This window comes from Pan troglodytes, chromosome 5 (assembly GCF_028858775.2).
Source record: "Pan troglodytes isolate AG18354 chromosome 5, NHGRI_mPanTro3-v2.0_pri, whole genome shotgun sequence".
NCBI classification, from domain to species: domain Eukaryota; kingdom Metazoa; phylum Chordata; class Mammalia; order Primates; family Hominidae; genus Pan; species Pan troglodytes.
In genome coordinates this window covers 174,377,615-174,405,139 of record NC_072403.2, presented here as the reverse complement: position 1 = coordinate 174,405,139, position 27,525 = coordinate 174,377,615, and the positions used below count along the sequence as shown (strand labels likewise).

At 41.1% G+C, this 27,525-nt stretch overlaps 1 protein-coding gene across 6 annotated transcripts in view; it reads left to right on the top strand.

Moving 5' to 3' along the window:
- The window catches only part of PRKN (parkin RBR E3 ubiquitin protein ligase), a 1,411,643-nt gene that overhangs the window by 415,803 nt on the left and 968,315 nt on the right, over positions 1 to 27,525 (top strand). Inside the window, exon 1 of one of the 6 annotated variants that reach the window (XM_054686974.2) lies at positions 14,295 to 14,459. The exons of the other annotated variants lie outside the window; for them this stretch is intronic. The gene's annotated coding sequence lies outside the window, so the exon portion shown is untranslated. Of the gene's footprint in view, positions 1 to 14,294; positions 14,460 to 27,525 lie in introns of those variants that run through there. 6 annotated transcript variants of the gene reach the window in all.

The following is a 27,525-nucleotide window of genomic DNA, read 5'->3' as shown; positions in this document are numbered from 1 at the left end:
ACTTCTTTTTTATTTCCATTGTGAAATAGTCAAGGGAATTGAGCAAGAAAAAGATTAAAACATGTAAAAGAAAAGAGATGATATCAACATGTCATTAACATGACATTAACATGTATATATGTAAAATATGTATCTAAAACAGATATAGATACTATAGATAGGTGTATCTATATGATAAATGTATATATGGTTTTAGATATAGAATTTTCAGTATACTTAGAAATAGTTCCAAAATCATATATATTGTGACAGATAATACTACTTTAAAATACACCAAAATAATACTTATTCAACAATCAAATGCTAGTGACACAGAGACACTAGAAGTCGGAGCTGACAACATTGATTTAACAAAACTTAATTAGGAAACTAACAACCAAAACATTTTTCTTATAAGAATGTCATGTACTCATAGTTTTCCTATCTTCAGTTTATGCAAAATTCTAGCTAATATGGCTTTTTGGATCCATGGTCTAAAAGCATTTGGAAATAAGAGCGAAGCTCGTTCAAGAATTATACTCTGACCCAGCAAGAAGTAAAAACAACTGGACATTGAGAAAAGATCAGAAGCACTATATGAAACATAGACACAACTTTAAAAAAAAAGCAATGATAATTTTTTAAAAAAATTAGAGGTAGAATGGGGAAATCACATTATAAACATGTCATGTTTATCTTCATCTTTCTGGATGTATCATAATATTAACTTTTCAAGGTTTGGTAAAACCAAGCTGAGTTTCAGTGAATAGTGGCCTGGCACTTCCGTTTGCAAAGACACTGAGGGCATAATTAGCCATGACATATTGGCAAACTTTTTTTTTCCTTTTATTTTCTATACTCTAAGATGTAGTGTTTTCCTTCTAAATTCAGTTCAAGTCTTCCTTCTGCAGCACTTTCCACTTCTGCTCCCAGTTTTATTTCTCCCTTGTGTGCAAATCTTGTTTGTAATACATAACTTGGTGCTTAGGTATCTCTGGTTGGTTTTGTTGTTCCATATCTGAGGTCTCACAATGTCCTCAGCAGCTGAATGTGACCTACAGATGGGTTGGGAGCGGCCCTCAGATAGTTTAGAAATAAATATCTTGAATTGAATGCCAATATTTGGAAACTGTTTGATTACATCTAAAAACCTGGATTTCCATTTTCACTTGAGTTAAACAACACATCTGACTACCCTGGCACTCACATCTGGCAGCAGCAGCTGGAGTGGAGGTGCTGGGTCCCAGCATTGGCAGCAGGGCCTCCAGGTCCCCAGGACCCTCGAGACAGCTGCTTTTAGCTATTTAGTAATTTTTGTTTATCTGGTACCCTTAAGTCTGTCTTTTCCCCATTTGTGTGAAAAGCCAGTGGAGTAACAAAATGTTGAAAAGTTCCCCAAGTCCTTAAAAGAGGATCATATATAAGTGTGGGGGAAGTATAGATAGATAGACAGGTAGATGGATAGATAGATAAATGGACGGATGGATGAATAGATAGATAGATAGATAGATAGATAGATAGATAGATAGATAGATAGATAGAACTGGATGAGTCAAGCATTACATTTTAGTTATATGGAAAGTTTGTGGTTCCAAGAAGTATGTTTATGTGTGAAACAACTTTTTCTAATAGCCATAGGCAGCAATGTTAAAATAAAGGTAACATTTTTAGGCCAGCAGTGGTCATTAACAAAGAGGGAAAAGTTTACTACAGTGAAGTTTCCATTTCTATAGTGTGTACATAGGAGAAAAAAACAGCATAAATAAAAGATGAAAACTGGCTATTTAGACCAGTCATGAGTCCTGCCAAAATAATAGGGGATTGCGGCAACATAAGAGACGACCTTCAATCACTTAAATACCAACAACCCCTGCAATTCAGAGGTGAGGAAAAGGCCTATTCCAAATGAATTATAATCACTTGGATTACTTCTATTTCTTTTTTTTTCTCCCTTCACAGAGGTAATGATATCCATTTGAGATATAATTAGATTTATTTGTTTCCGTATGTTTTCAGTTATAGGATTGTCCTGCCTTTGTTGACTGAATTTATATGGACCTTTAACATATTTCCAGGAGCAAAATCTATACAAAAAATTCCCTGCAGAGAAGGCTCCCTCCCTCCTCATTCCTATCCTCCCATTGCCTCCTCCTGGCCCTCCACTACCTCCATCCACCACTTGTGTTCCGTCAACGCCATGTTTCCAGCTTACACTTCCTGAGCTTGTTTTCTTAAAGATAAGCAGATGTTTTCTTATTTTCCTTCTCTGTTAAGCAAAAGATAGCCAACTATACATGTATACTTTTAAAAACAATGTCTCCTTCCTGTGGTTTACAGACATCTTTTGTAAAGTAGAGATGAATTTTGACCAGTATCATTTGATATTGTTGCATAGAGATCTTTGTCTAATTTTTTTTTTACAGCTTCCTAATCTTTATTAGTTTTAACCAATTTCCAATGGAAAAGCATCTCATCATTTCTAGTATACCCAGTAGGTACTTCAGTACATGTTTGTTAATTAATGAATTTATGAACAAGAAGTTATATTAGATGCATCTCAAAGGTTTGGATTGATGGAGAGGAATTCTTCTTCATAAGTGGTTCTCAAGAGGAATCGCATTGAACAGAGATGCACAGTGGAGCACTGAGAACATTGGCTTGCCTGAAACAAAAGTTTTTGTATTGCAAAATTGGGGGAATAGACTTGCTATCTTAGGTGAAGCAAAAATCAAAGTTCTTTGAAAACTGGGTGTAAGTTTCAATGGCAGGAATTAACATGATAAGGGATAAAATAATATTTGGGCATAGTACTGATGGAACTTAATATTAATTGATGTAAATGCTGCTAGATTTTCACTATTTAATAACTATTGCCATTAAAATATTGTGGATTTTTTTTACACCATAGCAGAACAAATAGTACTGAATTACCTTTCCAAATATGAGTAACTAGTTTTATGTTCTTTTGACAGTTTGGTTACGTTTCCAAAAGTCACGTAACTGCTTTCTCTGGGAAGTGTGTGTGTCTGTGTGTGTGTGTGTGTATGTGTGTATGTGTTTGTGTTTGTGTGTGTATGTTTAAGGCATATAATACTCACCCATAGGCCCTTAGCATTATGATAATGTTCAATGAGGTTGGTAAAAGGGCACCAAAATAATGAACTAATTGAACAAGAAATATAAATGTGGCAGTGGGAGGTGAATTAGAGGGTAACCAAGTAATGTTAGCTTTCTATGGCTGTGTAACAACTTACCACATATCTAGAGTCTTAAAGAGACCCCTGTTGGTGATCTCACCATTTCTGTAGCTCAGGAGTTTTGGCATAACATAGATAGATGTGTTTTGTGTTTGGAGTGCCACAAGATTGAAATCAAGGTGTCAATAAGGACTGAAATCTCATTAGGAGCTTGGGGTCATTCTCCAAGCTCAGGTAGCTGTGGCAGAATTCAATTCCTATGGTTGTAGGATTGAGGACTCCATTCTTCACTGGCTCTTCCCCGGAGACTGTCACCTGCCTGCATTCCTTGCCACAGTGAGTGCTCCCTTCATTTTCAAAGCTAACAATGAACAATCTGTTTCTTGTTGAATTTCTCTCATGATTGAAGTCTCCTTCACCAGGATGAGCTACGTCTCTTTTAAGGGTTAACTTGATTAGGTTAAGTCTAACTTAGGTTAATCCTTTCTTAAAGCTACCTATGTCTTATAACATAACCTAACAATAAGAGTGACATACCATCCTATTAATGGATTCCTCTCATACATAATAGGAGGGGATTAAATAAGGTTGAGCATCTACCTTGGGTCCAAGGTAGTAGATGATTATCGTGCTCTTTCAAGTGTGAGGTTATGAAGGCCTTTACTCAAGTGGTAGAGGGGGAGGATAAAATGACTAAATGCAAACACATTTTGAACAGAGTTATCAGTAAGACTTGCTTATTGGCTGGAGAAATGAGGAAGACAGGAATAGTGAAAAGTAGTTCAAACCAAATCAAACCATTGATTAATGCAAGGACACGAGAAAAGAAAATGTCTTTGACCAGGATGCCAATGAGTTTGGTTTGATACAAGTTTAGTCTAACAGGATATCAGAATGAGAATATTGCGTAGGTAGTTGGAAATAAATTTGTGACTGTAGCACAAATAAGACCTGAGACCTGAAGAGACAGGTTTGGTGTACGTCATATTGGAGATATAATCGAAGCATTGAGAATAAATATGCCTTTCAGGGAAAGTGAATTCTGCCCCCCCCCCCCCCAATTTATATGCTGAAGTTTAACCTCCCCAATGAGGCTGTATTTAGAGATAGGGTCTTTACCGAGGCAATTCATGTTAAACGAGGCTGTAAGTATTGGGCCCTAATGTAATAGGTCTGGCATGCTTTTAAGAAAAGGCAGAAATACCATGAGAACACAAACACAGAGAAAAGGCTATGTGAGGACACAGCAAGACAATGGATATCTGAAGACCAACGCAGGAGGCCTCAGGAGAAACCAAACATCCAGATACTTTGATTTTGGACTTGCAATCTACAGAGCCATGAGAAAATAAGTGTCTGTTGTTTAGGCCACCCTGTCAGTAGTGTTTGGTTATGGCAGCCCTCACTGACTACTACAAAGACCAAATACAGTTCCTAAGAACAGACATATATTTAGGAGGCAAGAGCAGGCAAGTGAGTGAAAGGCAATCAGAAGTTTAAGAATGCTGAGTCTGCGTCTTTGACTATACTACAAAGATCAGTAGCCTTGGGGGTTAAATGGCCTGGAATCTGGTCTTCTCTCTTCCATGGACAGCGCTACTTTACTTTGGCAAGCCTCTTTAGCTCCCAAAGCCCTTGATGCACAAAGGAGAAATCATAGTGCATATCTTCCTGGTCATTGGAAGGTTTAAAAAAGTTTTTGCATTTCTGTGGCCTTTTTTTAATGTTGATATATGTGTATACAATTAAACGATTTCTTCTATAAAAATCATGTATAAGAAGTACTAGATAAATATATTATCATTTTTTTTCAGAAGTTATAAAACTGTGGAGTTCTGATTGCATCCATTAAAAAAAAATCTATTTTTCTTTAGTGCATGTCTGTGGATGTAGCTCCACCATCAGCTCCAGTTTGCTATTGGTGTTTAGGTACTGTCATCTGTGTCCTGACATGCATTTTATTTTGTTAATGTATAGGTTGAAGACAAGGTTGTTAATGGTTGTTGGTAGGTTGTCTACAAAAAGAATAAGTGGGTTACGATGGATCTGAGTACAGGTTACAGACCTCAAGCTTTGGTGCAATTCTGTGGCCTGTTAGTTGGTCCTGTGAAGATGTGGCAGCTCAGTGGTCTTTTGTCTACATCCTGGCTCTTGACTCTTTCATGAGTGACTGAGCTTGCCCGGTAAAGGTTAACTTTAGAGAAGTGAGGTGTTCTAATCTATGTTTGGTTGGTTCCAGGCCTCCTCTATTAAAGATGCATGTGGAAAACTTGAAAAGTATCCAGGTGAAAGGTTTAAAGAAGTCAAATAATTTAGACATAAAAAGAAAAAAAAAAACACAGAGAGCTGCATAACATTCTTCAGTCTCCATTAAGGAGACCTAAAATAAGCATTTTGCATGATCTTCTCTTTTAGAAACCTAAATGAACTCCCAAAGATATTTAACTGGCATCAAGAGGTGGAATGGATAACTGTAATACCTTTTTCTCTGTTGGTCTTTGCAAATATGACAGCTTTTCACATCTCTGAAATAGTTTAGATGGATTCTGATAGAATGTGATTTTTTTTTAAAGAAGAAGAAAAGCCACTGTGTTCAGAAATAAGTTTTTAAAGGCTGACAAAACACATTGAATGTCATAGGCATTCCTATTCATGTTTGTATTCCATATTTTATGAAGTAATTGTGTATGTATAACACTGTTGTATTATCCAGGGTAGATAGTTTCATAAATCATTTGCAGCTACTGCTCTGATTCTATAATGCTACTACACGTGTTCAGTACATTTTTGTGTGAAAATTTCTGTATTATTAAAAAAAGACAGCAGAGAATGGAAAGCAAACATGAGTGTAACTCAGCACTAAGTATGTGGAAAAATACCATGAGTATTTTATGTAAGTCTGAAATGAATAAACCTGTAGTGAAAGCTAGGATTTTCTGCATGGAAACATTGATTCAGATTTTATGTCATTTTGGTCTAGCTTTACTTTACTTTATAATTATGTGTAATTAGTTATTTGTTACAGTTGTCTTTTGAACACCTATGTGCTAAGCAGTAAGTGTGGTAGGTAGGAAGAATTCCTGCAGAGTGGCCTGCAGCCCACTGTATGGCCATGAGAACACAGACCTATAGACACACATATATATAAAGGAATAAATATATGTATATATTTATATAAAGGAATAAATATATGTATATATTTATATAAAGGAATAAATATATGTATATATTTATTTAAAGGAATAAATATATGTATATATTTATTTAAAGGAATAAATATATGTATATATTTATTTAAAGGAATAAATATATGTATATATTTATTTAAAGGAATAAATATATGTATATATTTATTTAAAGGAATAAATACATATATATATAAAGGATTAAATAAAGGGAAGTGATAATGTATAGTTTATATATGTTTGCATAATTTAAAGCCAAGTTCACAATAATGATAATGAAAACTTATATCTAATTAAATAGAAATGAGCCCCATATCTTCCAGTGACTTTATTCACTGAAGCCACTGAACACTTGGGTGCACCTGGGAAAAAAATAGACTCTTTTTATCGAAGAAGCTGCTCACGAAGAGAGAGAAAAGAATAGTGTTCTAGTGTGCCCATTCCACCTTCCACCTAAGGGTAAAAACCAGAATCTTACACACCGGGAGAGACACTCAAGCGTTTCAGATTGGAAGTCTCCTCTATTGAGCCATTGGCCTCTCTGCCCCTGTGTCTGGCATTGAATCTAAGTCGGGAGCTCACCGTGAGCCGTGTCATGGGCAGCGTCCCACCATCCAGCACAGTGTCTCCGTCTGCCCGAAGGGGCTGAGATGCCTGATGCGTCTTCGCTGTTAAGGTTGGCATCTGAGATGTGTTCCAGCAGCTCTGCCTCCAGTTCACACCTCCTTGCAGCTTTCCCCAAGGGTAACCCTTTGCCCTGACCCTGTGAGCCCCTGTGGGCCATCCTCCCTTCAGCAAGGCCAGCTCCTCTTTTCAGTGCAGCAGGATGTGGAGGCTCTTTTTAGCTCCTGGAAGAGCGGGGGCTGGAACCAGGCCCTCACTGTCTTGGACACGCCAGGCCATCTCTTCTGCTCCCACATCAAGGCCCTCAGGGCACATGGCGGGGCAGCACCTCCCAGAGGTCCGGGCTTCCAGCCCTCCCCTCCTCCACCTGGCTCAGCCCTGGCTCTGGCTTTCTTTTCCTGCGCTCTGAGAATCTTATACAGGGTCAAGAAACAGCTTGCACCTCGGCAGTTTTTCCTTACCATTCTCCCTCTCCCCAAGATTGCTGCTTTCATCAAGGTGAAGGCCAAGAATTGTAAATATGTCCTCTGGTGCCTCCATGCTGACCTCATGGGGTGGAGGGGTGGGGGATGGGTGGGAGGGTCACTAAGTTAGAGAGCATATGTCATCCTGAGGGGGAAATATCTTCATTAGTACTTCCTATTGTCACCCTTCCCTTCAGGGAAACATAACCCTGTAATTCCAGGGTGTGTCAGTTCAGATTCCAGAAGAAAACAGCACCCTCAGATAGGAGGCTGAAGAAAACAGTTTTAAAAAAAACAAAGAAGGATGTCAAGACACCTGAACTATTCATAGTGAGAAGCTGTTACTATTGTTAGGTCTTTAGGGAAAAGAGGAATAAATGCTGTTCCCAGAGCTAATGAGAATTGGAGCCCTAGCAGAAGGGACATCTGGTGGGTGGTAAATCCTGGAGGGTTGCAGTCCCCACCGGAACCAGAGATTTCAAGCAAGCAGGGCCAGGAAGGATGGAGGGAAGCCCCAGTCAATCTCTCTCTCTCTCTCTCTCTCTCTCTCTCTCTCTCTCTCTCCCCTCCCTCTGTACCCATTGACCTCCTGGTACCTCCCCTTGTCAAAACCCAACTGGAGGTTGCAGGACAAGGGAGCCCAAGTGATTTGGCCTATGGGTGTCAACCTCTGAGGGCACAGAACAGAATCGGAAAGATGGAAGATGGATGGATGTGTAGTTGTGTGAAAATGGAGAATAATAGGACAGAGAATCCACTTCTAGCACCCACAGCTATAATCCTGATTTCACATATTTTGCTTGTTGTAACTACTGACATGAACATACTTGTCAGAATCTGAGACTTAATATTTAGTGTTGAGAGTATGGTTTTTAGCTAGGACTGGGCATGGAGGTGTCACTGGACTGTAATTAATGAAGCAGGAAGGATGAAGAGCCCACAGTGGTATGTTGCTATATTGATACATTTATTTTTAGATGATTCAAGGAAATTTATTCTTTGTCTCTCCTTGTCCTATGTGGTTTTTAATTATATTTTTCTGAAAGTGAACTTAATAATAAGAATTTTTTTTTCTGTTACTCTGAGAACAACCACTATAGATTAAATGTGTTCATGTTACAGAATATATGAATATATTTTCTGATGGAGTTTAGATATGAACCCACAATAATTTCTTTGTGTTATTACACTGTATGCCTCCTAATTCATCTGTCCATTCATGTCACATCTATTCTTTTCTTTTTTTTTTTTTTTTTTATACTTTAAGTTTTAGGGTACATTTGCACATTGTGCAGGTTGGTTACATATGTATACATGTGCCATGCTGGTGCGCTGCACCCACTAACTCGTCATCTAGCATTAGGTATATCTCCCAATGCTATCCCTCCCCCCTCCCCCCACCCCACCACAGTCCCCAGAGTGTGATATTCCCCTTCGTGTGTCCATGTGATCTCATTGTTCAGTTCCCACCTATGAGTGAGAATATGCGGTGTTTGGTTTTTTGATCTTGCGATAGTTTACTGAGAATGATGATTTCCAATTTCATCCATGTCCCTACAAAGGACATGAACTCATCATTTTTTATGGCTGCATAGTATTCCATGGTGTATATGTGCCACATTTTCTTAATCCAGTCTATCATTGTTGGACATTTGGGTTGGTTCCAAGTCTTTGCTATTGTGAATAATGCCGCAATAAACATACGTGTGCATGTGTCTTTATAGCAGCATGATTTATAGTCATTTGGGTATATACCCAGTAATGGGATGGCTGGGTCAAATGGTATTTCTAGTTCTAGATCCCTGAGGAATCGCCACACTGACTTCCACAATGGTTGAACTAGTTTACAGTCCCACCAACAGTGTAAAAGTGTTCCTATTTCTCCACATCCTCTCCAGCACCTGTTGTTTCCTGACTTTTTAATGATTGCCATTCTAACTGGTGTGAGATGGTATCTCATAATGGTTTTGATTTGCATTTCTCTGATGCCAGTGATGATGAGCATTTTTTCATGTGTTTTTTGGCTGCATAAATGTCTTCTTTTGAGAAGTGTCTGTTCATGTCCTTCGCCCACTTTTTGATGGGGTTGTTTGTTTTTTTCTTGTAAATTTGTATGAGTTCACTGTAGATTCTGGATATTAGCCCTTTGTCAGATGAGTAGGTTGCGAAAATTTTCTCCCATTTTGTAGGTTGCCTGTTCACTCTGATGGTAGTTTCTTTTGCTGTGCAGAAGCTCTTTAGTTTAATTAGATCCCATTTGTCAATTTTGTCTTTTGTTGCCATTGCTTTTGGTGTTTTGGACATGAAGTCCTTGCCCATGCCTATGTCCTGAATGGTAATGCCTAGGTTTTCTTCTAGGGTTTTTATGGTTTTAGGACTAATGTTTAAATCTTTAATCCATCTTGAATTGATTTTTGTATAAGGTGTAAGGAAGGGATCCAGTTTCAGCTTCCTACATATGGCTAGCCAGTTTTCCCAGCACCATTTATTAAATAGGGAATCCTTTCCCCATTGCTTGTTTTTCTCAGGTTTGTCAAAGATCAGATAGTTATAGGTATGCGGCGTTATTTCTGAGGGCTCTGTTCTGTTCCATTGATCTATATCTCTGTTTTGGTACCAGTACCATGCTGTTTTGGTTACTGTAGCCTTGTAGTATAGTTTGAAGTCAGGTAGTGTGATTCCTCCAGCTTTGTTCTTTTGGCTTAGGATTGACTTGGCAATGCGGGCTCTTTTTTGGTTCCATATGAACTTTAAAGTAGTTTTTTCCAATTCTGTGAAGAAAGTCATTGGTAGCTTGATGGGGATGGCATTGAATCTGTAAATTACCTTGGGCAGTATGGCCATTTTCACGATATTGATTCTTCCTACCCATGAGCATGGAATGTTCTTCCATTTGTTTGTATCCTCTTTTATTTCCTTGAGCAGTGGTTTGTAGTTCTCCTTGAAGAGGTGCTTCACATCCCTTGTAAGTTGGATTCCTAGGTATTTTATTCTCTTTGAAGCAATTGTGAATGGGAGTTCACTCATGATTTGGCTCTCTGTTTGTCTGTTGTTGGTGTATAAGAATGCTTGTGATTTTTGTACATTGATTTTGTATCCTGAGACTTTGCTGAAGTTGCTTATCAGCTTAAGGAGATTTTGGGCTGAGACAATGGGGTTTTCTAGATATACAATCATGTCGTCTGCAAACAGGGACAATTTGACTTCCTCTTTTCCTAATTGAATACCCTTTATTTCCTTCTCCTGTCTAATTGCCCTGGCCAGAACTTCCAACACTATGTTGAATAGGAGTGGTGAGAAAGGGCATCCCTGTCTTGTGCCAGTTTTCAAAGGGAATGCTTCCAGTTTTTGCCCATTCAGTATGATATTGGCTGTGGGTTTGTCATAGATAGCTCTTATTATTTTGAAATACGTCCCATCAATACCTAATTTATTGAGAGTTTTTAGCATGAAGGGTTGTTGAATTTTGTCAAAGGCTTTTTCTGCATCTATTGAGATAATCATGTGGTTTTTGTCTTTGGCTGTTTATATGCTGGATTACATTTATTGATTTGCATATATTGAACCAGCCTTGCATCCCAGGGATGAAGCCCACTTGATCATGGTGGATAAGCTTTTTGATGTGCTGCTGGATTCGGTTTGCCAGTATTTTATTGAGGATTTTTGCATCAATGTTCATCAAGGATATTGGTCTAAAATTCTCTTTTTTGGTTGTGTCTCTGCCCAGCTTTGGTATCAGAATGATGCTGGCCTCATAAAATGAGTTAGGGAGGATTCCCTCTTTTTCTATTGATTGGAATAGTTTCAGAAGGAATGGTACCAATTCTTCCTTGTACCTCTGGTAGAATTCGGCTGTGAATCCATCTGGTCCTGGACTCTTTTTGGTTGGTAAACTATTGATTATTGCCACAATTTCAGCTCCTGTTATTGGTCTATTCAGAGATTCAACTTCTTCCTGGTTTAGTCTTGGGAGAGTGTATGTGTCGAGGAATTTATCCATTTCTTCTAGATTTTCTAGTTTATTTGCGTAGAGGTGTTTGTAGTATTCTCTGATGGTAGTTTGTATTTCTTTGGGATCGGTGGTGATATCCCCTTTATCATTTTTTATTGTGTCTATTTGATTCTTCTCTCTTTTTTTCTTTATTAGTCTTGCTAGCAGTCTATCAATTTTGTTGATCCTTTCAAAAAACCAGCTCCTGGATTCATTGATTTTTTGAAGGGTTTTTTGTGTCTCTATTTCCTTCAGTTCTGCTCTGATTTTAGTTATTTCTTGCCTTCTGCTAGCTTTTGAATGTGTTTGCTCTTGCTTTTCTAGTTCTTTTTATTGTGATGTTAGGGTGTCAATTTTGGATCTTTCCTGCTTTCTCTTGTGGGCATTTAGTGCTATAAATTTCCCTCTACACACTGCTTTGAATGCATCCCAGAGATTCTGGTATGTTGTGTGTTTGTTCTCGTTGGTTTCAAAGAACATCTTTATTTCTGCCTTCATTTCGTTATGTACCCAGTAGTCATTCAGGAGCAGGTTGTTCAGTTTCCATGTAGTTGAGTGGCTTTGAGTGGGATTCTTAATCCTGAGTTCTAGTTTGATTGCACTGTGGTCTGAGAGATAGTTTGTTATAATTTCTGTTCTTTTACATTTGCTGAGGAGAGCTTTACTTCCAACTATGTGGTCAATTTTGGAATAGGTGTGGTGTGGTGCTGAAAAAAATGTATATTCTGTTGATTTGGGGTGGAGAGTTCTGTAGGTGTCTATTAGGTCCACTTGGTGCAGAGCTGAGTTCAGTTCCTGGGTATCCTTGTTGACTTTCTGTCTCATTGATCTGTCTAATGTTGACAGTGGGGTGTTAAAGTCTCCCATTATTAATGTGTGGGAGTCTAAGTCTCTTTGTAGGTCACTCAGGACTTGCTTTATGAATCTGGGTGCTCCCGTATTGGGTGCATATATATTTAGGATAGTTAGCTCTTCTTGTTGAATTGATCCCTTTACCATTATGTAATGGCCTTCTTTGTCTCTTTTGATCTTTGTTGGTTTAAAGTCTGTTTTATCAGAGACTAGGATTGCAACCCCTACCTTTTTTTGTTTTCCATTTGCTTGGTAGATCTTCCTCCATCCTTTTATTTTGAGCCTATGTGTGTCTCTGCACGTGAGATGGGTTTCCTGAATACAGCACACTGATGGATCTTGACTCTTTATCCAATTTGCCAGTCTGTGTCTTTTCATTGGAGAATTTAGTCCATTTATATTTAAAGTTAATATTGTTATGTGTGAATTTGATCCTGTCATTATGATGTTAGCTGGTGATTTTGCTCGTTAGTTGATGCAGTTTCTTCCTAGTCTCGATGGTCTTTACATTTTGGCATGATTTTGCAGCGGCTGGTACCGGTTGTTCCTTTCCATGTTTAGCACTTCCTTCAGGAGCTCTTTTAGGGCAGGCCTGGTGGTGACAAAATCGGTCAACATTTGCTTGTCTGTAAAGTATTTTATTTCTCCTTCACTTATGAAGCTTAGTTTGGCTGGATATGAAATTCTGGGTTGAAAATTCTTTTCTTTAAGAATGTTGAATATTGGCCCCCACTCTCTTCTGGCTTGTAGGGTTTCTGCTGAGAGATCTGCTGTTAGTCTGATGGGCTTCCCTTTGAGGGTAACCCGACCTTTCTCTCTGGCTGCCCTTAACACTTTTTCCTTCATTTCAACTTTGGTGAATCTGACAATTATGTGTCTTGGAGTTGCTCTTCTCGAGGAGTATCTTTGTGGCGTTCTCTGTATTTCCTGAATCTGAACCTTGGCCTGCCTTGCTAGATTGGGGAAGTTCTCCTGGATAATATGCTGCAGAGTGTTTTCCAACTTGGTTCCATTCTCCGCATCACTTTCAGGTACACCAATCAGACGTAGATTTGGTCTTTTCACATAGTCCCATATTTCTTGGAGGCTTTGCTCATTTCTTTTTATTCTTTTTTCTCTAAACTTCCCTTCTCGCTTCATTTCATTCATTTCATCTTCCATTGCTGATACCCTTTCTTCCAGTTGATCGCATCGGCTCCTGAGGCTTCTGCATTCTTCACGTAGTTCTCGAGCCTTGGTTTTCAGCTCCATCAGCTCCTTTAAGCACTTCTCTGTATTGGTTATTCTAGTTATACATTCTTCTAAATTTTTTTCAAAGTTTTCGACTTCTTTGCCTTTGGTTTGAATGTCCTCCCGTAGCTCAGAGTAATTTGATCGTCTGAAGCCTTCTTCTCTCAGCTCGTCAAAGTCATTCTCCATCCAGCTTTGTTCTGTTGCTGGTGAGGAACTGCGTTCCTTTGGAGGAGGAGAGACGCTCTGCGTTTTAGAGTTTCCAGTTTTTCTGTTCTGTTTTTTCCCCATCTTTGTGGTTTTATCTACTTTTGGTCTTTGATGATGGTGATGTACAGATGGGTTTTTGGTGTGGATGTCCTTTCTGTTTGTTAGTTTTCCTTCTAACAGACAGGACCCTCAGCTGCAGGTCTGTTGGAATACCCTGCTGTGTGAGGTGTCAGTGTGCCCCTGCTGGGGGGTGCCTCCCAGTTAGGCTGCTTGGGGGTCAGGGATCAGGGACCCACTTGAGGAGACAGTCTGCCCATTCTCAGATCTCTAGCTGCGTGCTGGGAGAACCACTGCTCTCTTCAAAGCTGTCAGACAGGGACATTTAAGTCTGCAGAGGTTACTGCTGTCTTTTTGTTTGTCTGTGCCCTGCCCCCAGAGGTGGAGCCTACAGAGGCAGGCAGGCCTCCTTGAGCTGTGGTGGGCTCCACCCAGTTCGAGCTTCCCTGCTGCTTTGTTTACCTAAGCAAGCCTGGGCTATGGCGGGCGCCCCTCCCCCAGCCTCGCTGCCGCCTTGCAGTTTGATCTCAGACTGCTGTGCTAGCAATCAGCGAGACTCTGTGGGCGTAGGACCCTCCGAGCCAGGTGTGGGATATAGTCTCGTGGTGCGCCGTTTTTTAAGCCGGTCTGAAAAGCGCAATATTCGGGTGGGAGTGACCCGATTTTCCAGGTGAGTCCGTCACCCCTTTCTTTGAGTCGGAAAGGGAACTCCCTGACCCCTTGCGCTTCCCAGGTGAGGCAATGCCTGGCCCTGCTTCGGCTCGCGCATGGTGCACGCACCCACTGACCTGCGCCCACTGTCTGGCACTCCCTAGTGAGATGAACCCGGTACCTCAGATGGAAATGCAGAAATCACCTGTCTTCTGCGTCGCTCACGCTGGGAGCTGTAGACCGGAGCTGTTCCTATTCGGCCATCTTGGCTCCTCCCTCACATCTATTCTTTTCACTCTTCAAACAGAAGTTCTTTCAAAATCCTATCTTGTAGAATTGTGCCTTTTTTCCTTCTTTGTGCCAGATGTGAAAGAATGCCTTACATGGTATCAGACACAGGTGGATGGATACCCTTGTGCAGATGGTTTAATTGGTACGTTGATATATCAATATTACTACCAGGATCTTGTAACGGATGCCATTGATGAAACTGCCACAGTTGAAAAGGACCCAGAGCTATTTTAGGTCCCATGTATATTCTTCAGCAGAGTGACCAATACCATCACAGCCAGCTGCCTTTGCGAAACTAAGATGCTTACAAAAAAAAAAAGAAAAGAAAAATTCTAGAATCTGATTAGCAGAGCTAAGCAGTTCCTGTTGTACTGACATGTAGGATTAAGCTATGGCTATGAAATTCACATGAAGTCATGGGGATTAATTTCGACTGGGCCTTTTCTAGTTAACCATTCCAGCAGTTAACTCTTGGCCCCCTTTGCCATTAATTTTTTCCTTGTAGAAGTATGATTGGACACGTCATTTGCAATATGAGAGGCCTGGAGATGTACTTTATTTTTCAGATTTTATTCTTTTTTAAAAATGGATTAGAATGATAGATTTGGAAAGCTGAGGCAGCATGGAAACGACGCTTTTTTCTAGTTACAGTAAATCCTTGGGTAGCTGAAGATATTCTGATTATTTTCACTTTGACTTTTCTAAGTGAAATTCAACATGAGTTTCCTTCCCCTTTTTAATTTTTGTCCTCAAGTAAGAAAATTTTCTTAAATACGTAAATTAATTGGCTTTTTTCCTGCTGGGTATAATAGCTGTATACATTTGCAATCTGAGCACATTTTAATGTTTTTAAAGTGCGTTCATTTTTGCTTTGCCTCAATGTGATTGGCACATAATAATTTGGTTGGCAAAAGAATGGATAGATAGTTGTGGAGTAAGAAATAAGCGGCATCCACTGCTTCTGTAAATGTTTACTTAGGGTCCAGAGTGGGAAGTCAGGCAGCTCCGGGGGATTTCAGAAGCTGGGTTAAGGAGCCAGCCAGAGGGCCCTTAAAGCCTGCAATGCTCAGAAAGGAGATGAGTGTTATGAGTATCAGACTCACATAAAAGCAAGAAGAACAGAGCTTGTCTCCATCCTCTCCTGCAGTAGGGGCTGTGCTCATACCCTTCCTGGAGAGTGTGGGCTTGTCAAGGCCCCTGGCTGGGAGGCAGCGCAGATAGGGAGTGAGGTACTGGGCGCTGGCATAGAAGGGGGTGGGGGGCATAGAAGGGGGTGGGGGGATGGGCACATGCTGTTTTAAGGCGACTGTGGGCTTTGACAGCTCTTGGTGTTTCTCCTCCATCTTTTCCTTCTTTTTACCCATTTACTGTCCCTCTCCCCTCCTTGTTCTCTTTTGCTTTGTTTTTGTTATTAAATTTTATTTAAAATGAACAAATCCCAGATACAAACTTGCTGTAATTATTTTTACTTTTCCAAAATTGTAGTTTCATGGGGTATATCTTTTTATTTCATGTTTCTTTGTAGTGACCTTGGGAACATCCGAAAATTTCTGCATGGGTATCCACTCTCGATTAGAAAGCCCTTCCTGTATTAACAATGCACCTTGTCACACTGCCATCAGATGGTGTCCCTGCCTGTCAAGGGGCATCTCCCGAATTTCAGATTCTGACAACTGCAGTGGCAGCCACCTATGCAGAAGTCAAAATAAACTCCAAGGGCAAGCGTAGGCTTGTGTGTAAGGCCCCACTTTGCTCTAGAATTATGAAGTTAGTGGATCTGCCTGCTTTCCTGGGAAGTGAAGAGCAAGAGAAGACAGACAGGAAAAATCTGATTGCCAGTGAGGTTCCCACAACTCCTGTAGTGGGGCCAGGTAATACTTCCGTTGTATACTTTGAATTTTGCTGAAATTATTGGACAATTAGTTAATGGCATTAGTCCTAATAGGAGATCTAAAGTCAGAATAAGTTCCATTTGGAGGGGAGATGCATGTGTGTGAATAAATTCGATCTCAGCTGGTGAGGGATGCTGTGGGTGCCTTACATGGTATCAGACCACAGGGCCTGCGTGTAGCCACGTCAGGCCTTCTGTGTAAATATAGACTGATAAATAGCAATAACTCCATGATATCAAGGCAATCGAGTAAAAAGTTTAAAATTCTGTCAAACCCCAGTATAAATGGTGCACACGTAACGACTGAACTGATTCATTATTTTGGCCCTAAGTGGACACAGCCTAAATCTTCCTGTGGTAAGAAAGCTTGGCAATCTAGAGGAAGAATGCCTCCATATGGGTACCGAGCGACCAGCATTTGGAAGAGCTCCCTGATGTTGTCACACACAAGCCCCAGCACCAGCGAATGCTGGGAGGCTGCGTGCATGCCGCTTCTCACACAGATTCTGAAATACAACTTGCCTAGTTAATATGTTGTTGAGCTGCATATTGGCTGAACTTATGTAGGGCTGTATATTAAATGTATGTTCCAAATGAAAAGCTAGAGGCAGAGGTTTTAGCTAATAAGTATGGTTACTAGGGTTAGTGATCGAGGAAGCACAACCCAGATCCAGATCTCGTGCAGATCTTGTCCTGTGTTTTCTGGGTTATCAAAGTGAGTGCAGTATTTCAGTAGTCTCTAGATGGAACTTAGTTTGTGCCTACACCTGAATCTGCATTACTTACATCCCTCTTTTCCTTTTCTTACTCTTTTTTCTATTCTTTTCTTTTATATTTTTATTGTATTGTATTTCTCTTTTATTTTACTCTTATTCTATTCTTATTCTCTTCTTAATCTTCTTCAGCAGAAAACTTAATACAATAATGATGCTGAGCAAGCACATCTTTAATAACATCAGAACAAAAGGTTGTATTTCCTTTTCCAGTTGCCCAATTAAATCGTGTGCAGGAGTTAAATCATTCCTGCAGTTTCAGCAGGGTCTGTGATTTTTGTTTTACTCAGTCCTGTGGGCAGTTGAAGTAGTGAACAAAGTCTAAATTTACTAATCCTGGTATTCAGGCAAGTTAATAATCAATTCCACAATTTGTATTTCTTGCTCATTTCAAGCCACAGGTTCTTCTCTGCCTGACATTGACATTGAGGAAGAGGTTTAATTAGAGTCTCTGCTTCTCTCTCTCTCTCTGCCTCTCTCCTCTCTCTCTGTTCACCTCCTTCTCTCTCTCAGGCCAAGCTCTGAAGAAGTTTGAGGAAGCTTGAAAGGGTGTAGGAAGGAGGGGAATGGGGCCAGGAAACAGAGCTTTTGGCTCGGGTACTTGGAGCCTGGCCAAGGGTTCCAGCTGATTCCTCAGCACCGGGGGCTTTCATGAACTCTTAGTATATTTGCACCTATGGAAAGCTCTTTTCTGCATCTCTCCTGCCTCCCAATATGATGCCTCTCTATTCAGCCTGGTTGCATGGCCCCTTCTGATCTCTCCTGCTGCCCTGAAGACTTGACTTTGGCTTCTTGTTTCCAGGGTCCTGCCACCCTCCAGGTGGCCCTCATGTCTAAGCCCTAAGACTTCTCCCAGCCGGGAGTGGTGGCTCACGCCTGTAATCCCAGCCCTTTGGGAGGCCGAGGCCGACGGATCACGATGTCAGGAGATCGAGACCATCCTGGCTAACACGGTGAAACCCCGTCTCTACTAAAAATACAAAAAATTAGCCGGGTGCGGTGGCGGGCACTCTCTGTCTCTCTTCTTCCTCTGTCTCTCTCTCTTTCTGTCTCTCCACCTGCCCACATCTGGTCCTTGGGGAACCCCAGTCTTTCCCGCAGCCCTGGAGTACAGGTCCACCCACTGTATTCACATTCCTCCTGACACAGCCTGCTTTAGCTGTTCAGGCTGGGAGGAGAGCCCTCTGTGTCCCCATCTCTGAGTCATCCCCTGGCTTCCACCAGGCTTGAGGTGGAGGAAGAGCACTCGAAAAAGTGGAGGTGGGGCCCCCCAATGGGACAGCTGCCCTCTCCAGGGCGGTGATCTCCCACTCTCCCACTCCCTCTCCGCTGGGTCTCCTTTTATGTCTGTGAACTGGCTGAGTGGTTCGAGAGCTCAGCAAGTTTCCACCTCCTCCATGAATGGAGCACATGGATTTAGAATTCCAAATCTGTGTTTTCTATATTTTGGTGGCTTTGTTTACATTTTAACCCTCATTCTTTTCATCTTATAAATTAAAACTTCGACCCCTTTGAGAAATACTCTTTCCCATTCGGGTTCTTTCCCTCTTCTTATCCTTTCATCCTTTTCCTGGGGATGATCAGGCCATAGGGCCTCACCACTGTTCTGCCTGAAGAAGGGAAGTCTAATTTCCTGTTGGCTTCTGTCTTATTGGCCTCTACTGAAGTGAAACTGGGGATGTTGTGGAATCAATTTTCTTTTCCTTCCCTTTACATCTGATGTTGAAGCTTGTTAATATCTTACCCAGGATGCTAAACATCTGGCTTACATATTTTCATTTTTTGAGCCAGCACCCTTTGGAAATACTGTTACTCTCAGAAAGTCTCTTTGACCTCCTCCTTGCCCTTCATGAGGTATTTACTGCACCCCTTGGGTCCCCAGCGACCACAGGACTCTGTGCATAGACACTCTGTGGGGCCATACCTACAGTATTGCTGCTACCCAGTGTTGGAAATCAGGTGTTTTTTGTGTGCTGTAGGAGATCCCAGAAAGAATTAGGGCATTCCATTGGTTGCTTTACTTTCACCTAATCAAAGAGATGTCGGGGTTTTTATTTCCGCCTCCCCATCTCCATCACTACCGAAAGAACTGGTCCTGGTGGGTCTAAGGAAGGCAGTGGTGCTGCTTCTCACCCAGCTGCTCTCATCCAGACCCCATCACACATCCTGTGGGTATCCACCTTCCTCCAGCTGCTTCAGACTTATCTTCTTATGGGCTCTAGGTCATCCTCGGCTCTTCCCACTTCCAAGCTTCCATGGAGTAGATTCTATCCTGGACCATTGTGGCTGCTGTAGATTCACCAACATCTCTGCAATTCCAAGTCTGGTTACTTGACCCTCTGTTTGCCTGGGATTTTTTTTAAGTCTCTCCTTCTCTAAGGCAATGAGCCTCTGCCTGTAGGTGGAGCCTTTAAGGTAGAAAGCTACAGGGTACAAAAGGGTAATGACGAAAGAAAATATATCAGGTAATATATTGAAATATTCTGCTCCCTTATGGTGTTGCATCTCTGGTGATTAATTGAATGTCTTTGAAAGACGGATCAGTGCCAAATGACAGAATAACTTGGAAGAGGCCGGGCGCAGTGGCTCACACCTGTAATCCCAGCACTTGGGGAGGCCGAGGTGGGCAGATCACCTGAGGTCGGGAGTTGGAGACCAGCCTGGTCAATGTAGTGAAACCTTGTCTCTACTAAAAAATAAAAAAATTAGCCAGGTGTGGTGGCAGGCAACTGTAGTCCCAGTTACTCAGGAGGCTGAGGCAGGAGAATCGCTTGAATGTAGGAGGCAGAGGTGGCAGTGAGGCGAGATCCCGCCATTGCACTCCAGCCTGGATGACAAGAGTGAAAGTCTGTCTCAGAAAGAAAAAAATAACAATAATAATAATAATAGTAATAACTAGGAAGTTACTATTAATTGTATCTGGAAGCGGCTGCTCACTTAGAAAATGACTCATCAGGTTTGCTCTATATTAGAACATCTTGTTTGTCTTCAACGCTTCATTTCCTGACCAAATCCCAACGCCAACCTTTTCCTCTTCTATAATGGAGAAAACGTCTTTGGAGATTGTTGTCGTAGCGGTGAATAACCTCAGGGTAACATGAAAGGAAAAGCTTTTTAAAGGTAAAAATGAAAAGGGGCTCTGTTAAAGCCAGGGCTTTCATCTTTTTACGGGAAATTCTCCTGTCAGCTTAGCTCTCAAAAAATCTTTCATGTTTGGCTCAAGAATCCTTCTTCACCTGACTTTCGAGCAGGAGGTGAGGCATCTCGAAATGTGTGGGTCCCATGTGTTTCCTTGTGATCCCTGACACCCTCCCCTGAAGGGCTAGAGGGATACTGGGTTGGTAATAGTGATCAAGGGTGGACGTGGCACCAGAGGATGGTGGGGCTGGAAAGTGGCATGATTCCTGCGATGTCCCTTCCCCCCGATCCCACCCATCCCTCTTGTGACATGCTTTTTGCATCTAGTACCAGAGTTGGTTCATAAGTGTCAATAACATCAAGAGGCTTGTTCCAGGCAATCGCTTCTGTAGACTGGTACGAGGCCTGTCAGTAGACGATGCCAATGAACTGGCCCAGGAAGAGCAAAGCCTGAAGCTTAATTATGACCAGCTGCATTTTAGTGTCCAGAGGTCACCATGAGTTTCTTGCCCTAGTTCCTAACATGATTTATGATGATAACCCTCCACATTTCTCCCTTCTACCCTTGGGATTCTCAGATTCATGTTTTATGTGCCTCCGTCTCAGCAAATGCTTGGCTGTTTTCCTGATTCTCTGCTATGTTTAGGAAAATCACCCATGGCATCGCTCCTTTCTTATAAGTACAGACAGTTATCCTACTATCTCAGAACTTCGGAGAACATATTTAATATTTAATTCCGTGAATGCTCTTTCTACCAGAAGCTATGAAAGTGAGCACTTAACTGGCTCAGACTAGCATTATGTTCATTTTTAGAGTTATCCTATCCCTTTTGTGATTATCCTGAAAAGTTGTCAATGTCTTTGCCAAGAAACTTGCAGCTCCTTCTTATGTTATTTCCATGCCAGAAAGTTTGTATTTTCCTTCTCCTGGACTGTTAGGGCAGAACTGGAAAAGTTCAAGGCAGTTTGCGAAGAGGAAATTGCCATTAATGATTTAAATTAGTACTTTCATTTTTTTAGAATTAATTTTCCATTTGAAAAATAGATCTGCTTTAGCTTGAAAATCTATGGCATTAATATTGTCATAATATTACTAACTCAGTGGAGAAATGTACGTGAGGCAATTAACTTTTGGTGATAAAAAATTACTCATAAAAATCATTGTCTCTTAATTTGACATTTAACGTGGACATTTGAATATATTATTTGAAAAATCTAACAAGGAATAAATTATGATGTTTTAAATCAAAGAATTTAAATTCTATTAAGAAGGAAAAAATTCTGGTATTTTGTGTTAGATTTATTTGTATTTCCACAAAATGATTAACTCACTAAGAGGCCACTCAACAGTGGAAAAATGACTTGCTTGTCTGTTTAAGAAACTTATTCAATGAAGTCTTAGTACAACAGATATCTTATATTAAAGCAAAAAACTATACTTGACCTGCTGCAGGGGAGGTTAGACAGAAGGGAGTTTTTCAGTGTGTACAATCCCTGCATGCAAAATGGGAGGGAATGACAGTCAGCCTATTGCTGAGGACAATGGTCGGTCTGTGGACTGGGGATAAAGTGAAGGAGTCTTGGATTCTTCCTCTGGTGCTCAATTCTCATGCTCAGGACATAGGAGGCAAATAAAAATATTCATGCAGCACAACTCAGATAAGCTGAAATGAAACTTTCTCTATGTTTCAACTTTCTCACAAGCCATCATTTCCACTCTCAGAAGGAAAGAAAAAAATCATACTCTTACTTCCAGGTAGGTCATTCTGTTTCAATTTAGGAACTTAGATATGCAGTCACATTCAAGGTTCTTCCTTTCCCTTTCTCCTGCCCTTGATGATCCCACAGCTATTGAAATTGGGAGGGTCACCTTGGTGTCTTGCTGCCACAGCAGAGGCAGCTGGCTGGCTGCCCTCCAGTAAGGTACCTAGTCCTTGGATGCTCTCTCCTTCCTCTATTATGGGCATTATGGGGTGAATTGTGTTCTTCAAAAAATCTTTTTTTTTTTTTTTTTTTTGAGACAGTGTCTTGCTCTGTTGGCTCAGGCTAGAGTTATCTCGGCTCACTGCAACCTCCATCTCCCAGGTTCAAGTAATTCTCCTGCCTCAGCCTCCTAAGTAGCTGGGATTACAGGTACCTGCCATCATGCCCGGCTAATTTTTGTATTTTCAGTAGAGACAGGTTTTCATCATGTTGGCCATGGTCTCGAACTGCTGAGCTCAAGTGATCCACCTGCCTCAGTCTCCCAAAGTGCTGGGATTACAGGCATGAGCCACTATGCCTGGCCAAACAAAACCTATTTTGAAGCACCTGGGAATGTGACCTTATTTGGAGAGATCAGGTCTTTACAGTGGTAATCAAGTGAAAGTGTGGTCATTAGGCTGGGCCTTAATCCAATATAAGTGTCCTTAGAAAAAGGGGGAAAAACAAGAGAGACAGACAAGCACAGAGGCAGGACGATGTGCAGGCACAAGGGGAAGGTGGATATCTACAAGGAAGGAGAGCACCCTGGAGCAGGTCCTTCTCTCCCAGCCCTCAGAAGGAACCAGCCCTGCCGATGCCTTGATTTCAGGGTCTGGCCTCCAGAGCTGTGAGACAGTGCATTTCTGTTGTTTAAACCGCTAGTTTGTGGTACTTGATTACTGCCATCCTAGGAAACCCATGTGTAGGAAACTATACTTTTGCCATATTCCACATCCTATGTTGTAGTAAAACCCTACGGACAACAACAGATCTCTTTGTCTCACATGGCCTTAAAGTGAAAAACAGACTTCACAATGGTACCGCTGACCTAAGCTTCAAGAGCCCGTTTTGATTAAATGACAACAAGCTCATGTTTCTTTGTCCTCAAGGGGCTTCAGCCTTCCTCAGCAGCCGAGCATAGGTATCTGCACATGGCAAGAATCCTTTGAATGATAAATGTATCCGATGTTTGTAAATGGTATCATGGTAGAAAAATGTGAGTGTTTCACCATTTCCATGTTTGTGGGCTTGGTTTAATGGGTCCTCTGCTTAGGGGCTCATGAGGCTACAATAAGGGGTTGGTGGGGGCCTCGGTAAGGGGTTGGTGGGGGCCTCGGTGAGGGCTCCGTGTCCTTTTCGGAGAAGTTCACTTTCTTGCAGCTGTAGAACTTACGATGACTTGCTTCTTCAAGCCTAGCAGGAACGTGAAGTCTCTGTCACTTCATGTCTCTGAACTTGAGACCCCGTTTCATGGAGCTCACTTACACACTTCTTTTTAGTAGTTCAGGCCCGCCGGGGAAAATCTCCCTTTTGCTGAACAAGCCAGCCGATTACAGACTTGACGTATATCTGAAACCCCCCCTCTCCTTGGCCCTATAGTGTAACCTAATCACACGGGTGGCATTCTTCATAGTCACAGATGCTGCTCATACAAGGCGGATACACAGATCAGGGAGTGAGACACTCAAGAGCTACCTTAGACCCCTGCCTGCTACCAGCAGCCAAAACCAGAATGGATGTTTTTCCTCGTTGGCTACATTTAAGATGAGGATGAGGATAGGATGTGGGCAGAAGAGTGGCTCTGGACCACCTGGCTTGGTATAGAGCCCACTTCCAGGCAGGGAGGGAAACTGTAAGAGTTAGGCATATTCAGTGCTTCCGTCAGTGGGGCTTAAGTTCAGAAGAAGATTTTAGCTCTTGAGCATGATTCTAATCATGAACAGGATTCAGGAATAAGACAGAACCTGAGGCATTTGGCCCGGGAAATGCAGTGGGAAAATTGTGGGTCATGGAGCCCCAAGCCCACCCCAAGCATGGTGAAATGTAGAATCCAGGTTCCATCTGCTGCTGGGTTAGTCACGCCTCGGGTGTGACCAGCCTTTGAAATGATTGGCATGGGTTGCCCCCACTTAGCTGCGAATTCTACATTAGGCTTTTCTCTTTCATTTTTCATAATCAAAGCTAATTTTCTCACATTCCATCCCTTCACAAATTTCTATTTGTGATAGCTAGTTATTTGTTATCAATGTGTCCCTCCCAGTTAATCCTTTTGATTTAAATAGAAGTCTTCCATGGTAAATAATATGAATCACAAAAGAATGATGAAAATGATGGGAATTACATTAAAATAGCCCTTAAATCCAACCTTTTCTTATGTTCATAATTTCATTATGTCCAGTGATTTTTTTGCAAGGAGCAAGGTCTCTCTCTGTTGCCCGGGCTGGAGTGCAGTGGCGTGATCATGGCTCACTGCAGCCTGGACCTCCCAGACTCAAGCGATCCTCCCACCTCAGCCTCCTGAGTATCTGGGGCCACAGGCATGTGCCACCATGCCCAGCTGATTTTTATATTTTTTTGTAGAGACAGAGTTTTGCCATGTTGTCCAGGCTGATTCTGAACTCCTGGGCTCAAGCAATCCTCCTGCCTCAGACTCCCAAACTGCTGGGATTACAGGCGAGAACCCCCATGCCTGGCAATGTGCAGTGAATTTTTATAGGGAGACATCATGTCTTTTCCTCACAGACAAATCAGAATTGTCATATGTTCCTCTGGAAATTCATGATCTTGTCTATCTGCCTCACCCACCTTCCTGGCTGGAAGCTTTCGTTGCGTCTCATCTGTAATCTGTTATCATTTTTCTGAGTTTCACACATCTGTACCATTAGATGGGACAGCCTTTGGAGACAATAGAGAAGAATTGGAGGGTTCATCTTAAGTGCTTCCAAATTCTACCCTTTAACTGCTTTGGTTATAGAATGAAGCAAGATTTAGATGTGTTAATTAAAGTAGATATCTGTACTCATTGCTGATTTATGCAGTCAAGGTAAGCAGTTCAACGTGGTTTTACAAGATGAACCTGGATGCAAATCCAGTGATATCCCTTTAGGTAAGTTATGCATCTCTTTGAGCTCCAGTTTTGTTGTCCATCATCTTATTTCAAGGAGTCGTTATGAAATTAAAGTTTGGAGAATGTAGGTAAAATGCTTGATCTGTTTAAACGCCAGCTACTTGGCCAGATATTTTAAAAATGAAAAAGAAAACAACCCTCACTGCTAGGTACTTATGTTCCTAATGAATGCCTTATCATGGTCTTTCTCAAAGAAGAACTCAATATTGTCATAGCAACCATCCAAACCACACTGTGATACAAGTTTCTTCTTACTTGAGAGAGATCTAGCATTTTGTTTTTGGGAGCAACAAATGAGAAGTTTGCCACCTCTGCTTATGCTAATCCCACATGATAAATTTTATTGGAGTCAGTATTGCATGTATAATGCCAGTGGGCTTAAGAGTATGAAAATGAGTTGGAAATGTTGGTGAAGTTGTAGGGAGTTTGAAGATGGCCTACATACTATCAGGAAGGAGGAGGTGGTATGTAGCACAAAGGAATGATTGATTTCTGAGAAAGAAAACATGAAGATCAAGGCTCACGGCTATACAGATTTAGGAAAAACAAACAAACAAACACAAGAACATCCAAAAACAAGTTTGGAAAGGCTTTGGATTCAATAATTAGCTAGCAAATAAACGTGATAAAACCTGTGCCCTAATGTGGCATTTTATACATTTACAGCTCTGTTTAAAAAGGAAGCTTCCAGTTTCAACCCAGTAATTTTAGCTGTTGTATCTGATATCATTTTAAAATTTTGGCTGTGCAGAGTAATCTCTAGAAAGTTTATTGACAATCCAAAACCTGATGATGTAAATTTGATTATGCTGCCACGCTGCATTTTGTAGTCTTTGGTTGTGTGGTTGAAACCATAGGATGTGAGCTCCCAGCTTACAGTTGAGAGTTTGTCTCTAACTTGTATTTTGCCCATCTCTCCATCTATGCCCCCGCCGCCACACACATTTATCAACCATTTTGTCGTGTATTTATCTGTTTGTTGTCTGTCTACGTTCACTACAACTTCTGTGAACATGCTTTGGCTTCAAAGTGGCACACATCTCTTCTAGTCATACCCATCAGATAAAAGGAATCAGTGTAGCCAACCCTAAATGTTAAGGAATTTGGGAAATCAGGTCATCTGGTGTCAGGGAAGAGGAGGAAACAGATTTCGATGAGGTGCCAGCTGTCTCTGCTACAATACTTATTTATCAGTGTGGTTTGATGATTACAAATAATATGTTAGATATTTAGTAAATATGGTGCTTAATACAGTTCTTGAGAGTTATTACTGATATTCATTCATTCAACAAGCACGCACTATACTGGTTTCAGTGTAATTGCAAAGATCCTACTATATAACTCCTTATTTCCCCTTATTTTCAATGCAGAAATGAATAACCCCATGTCATCCTACATTTCTTTATTTCTTTGATACAACACCCAATAATAACCTACACCTGCTTTGTCTTGAAATAATGCAGTCATCCCCTAATTAAAATGAAGTATCTGACATAAAGGAGGTACTACCCATGGTGCCCAGATGTTATGTCAAGAGTATATGCCAGAGGCCCTCTCGGAAAAAAAAAAAAAAAAAATCTCCAAAATATCTGTGAAGATCCCTGATACATGCCTGCTGCTATAGAATTCTAGAGGGACCAGTAAAATGTTGTATAATTCTTGTATAAAATGAGCCTTCACTACAGACTGGGTGGCTTAAATAAATAATATGTTTATTTTCTCACAATTCCAAAGTCAAGGTGTCAGTAGGGTCGATTCCTTCTGTGGCCTCTCTCCTGGGCTTACAGATGTCTGTCTTCTCCGTGTACCTTCACATGGTCTGTTTTCTGTGTCTGTCTATACCTGAATCTCATCTTAAAAGGATTCCACTCATGTTAGATAAGACCCACCCTAATGCTGACATTTTAACTTGGTTACCTCTGTAAAGGCCCTATCTCCAAACAGTCACATTTGGGATACTGGGGGTTTGGAATTCAATGTATGACTTGTGAGGGGACACAATTTAGCCCATAATACTTGTAGCTGTGCAGCATATTGGCAGTAAATAGCAACGTGTGAGGTTGGCTACATAGTAACTGATTAACTAGATGAACTGCTAGTCTGTAGCCCAGATGTATACGAA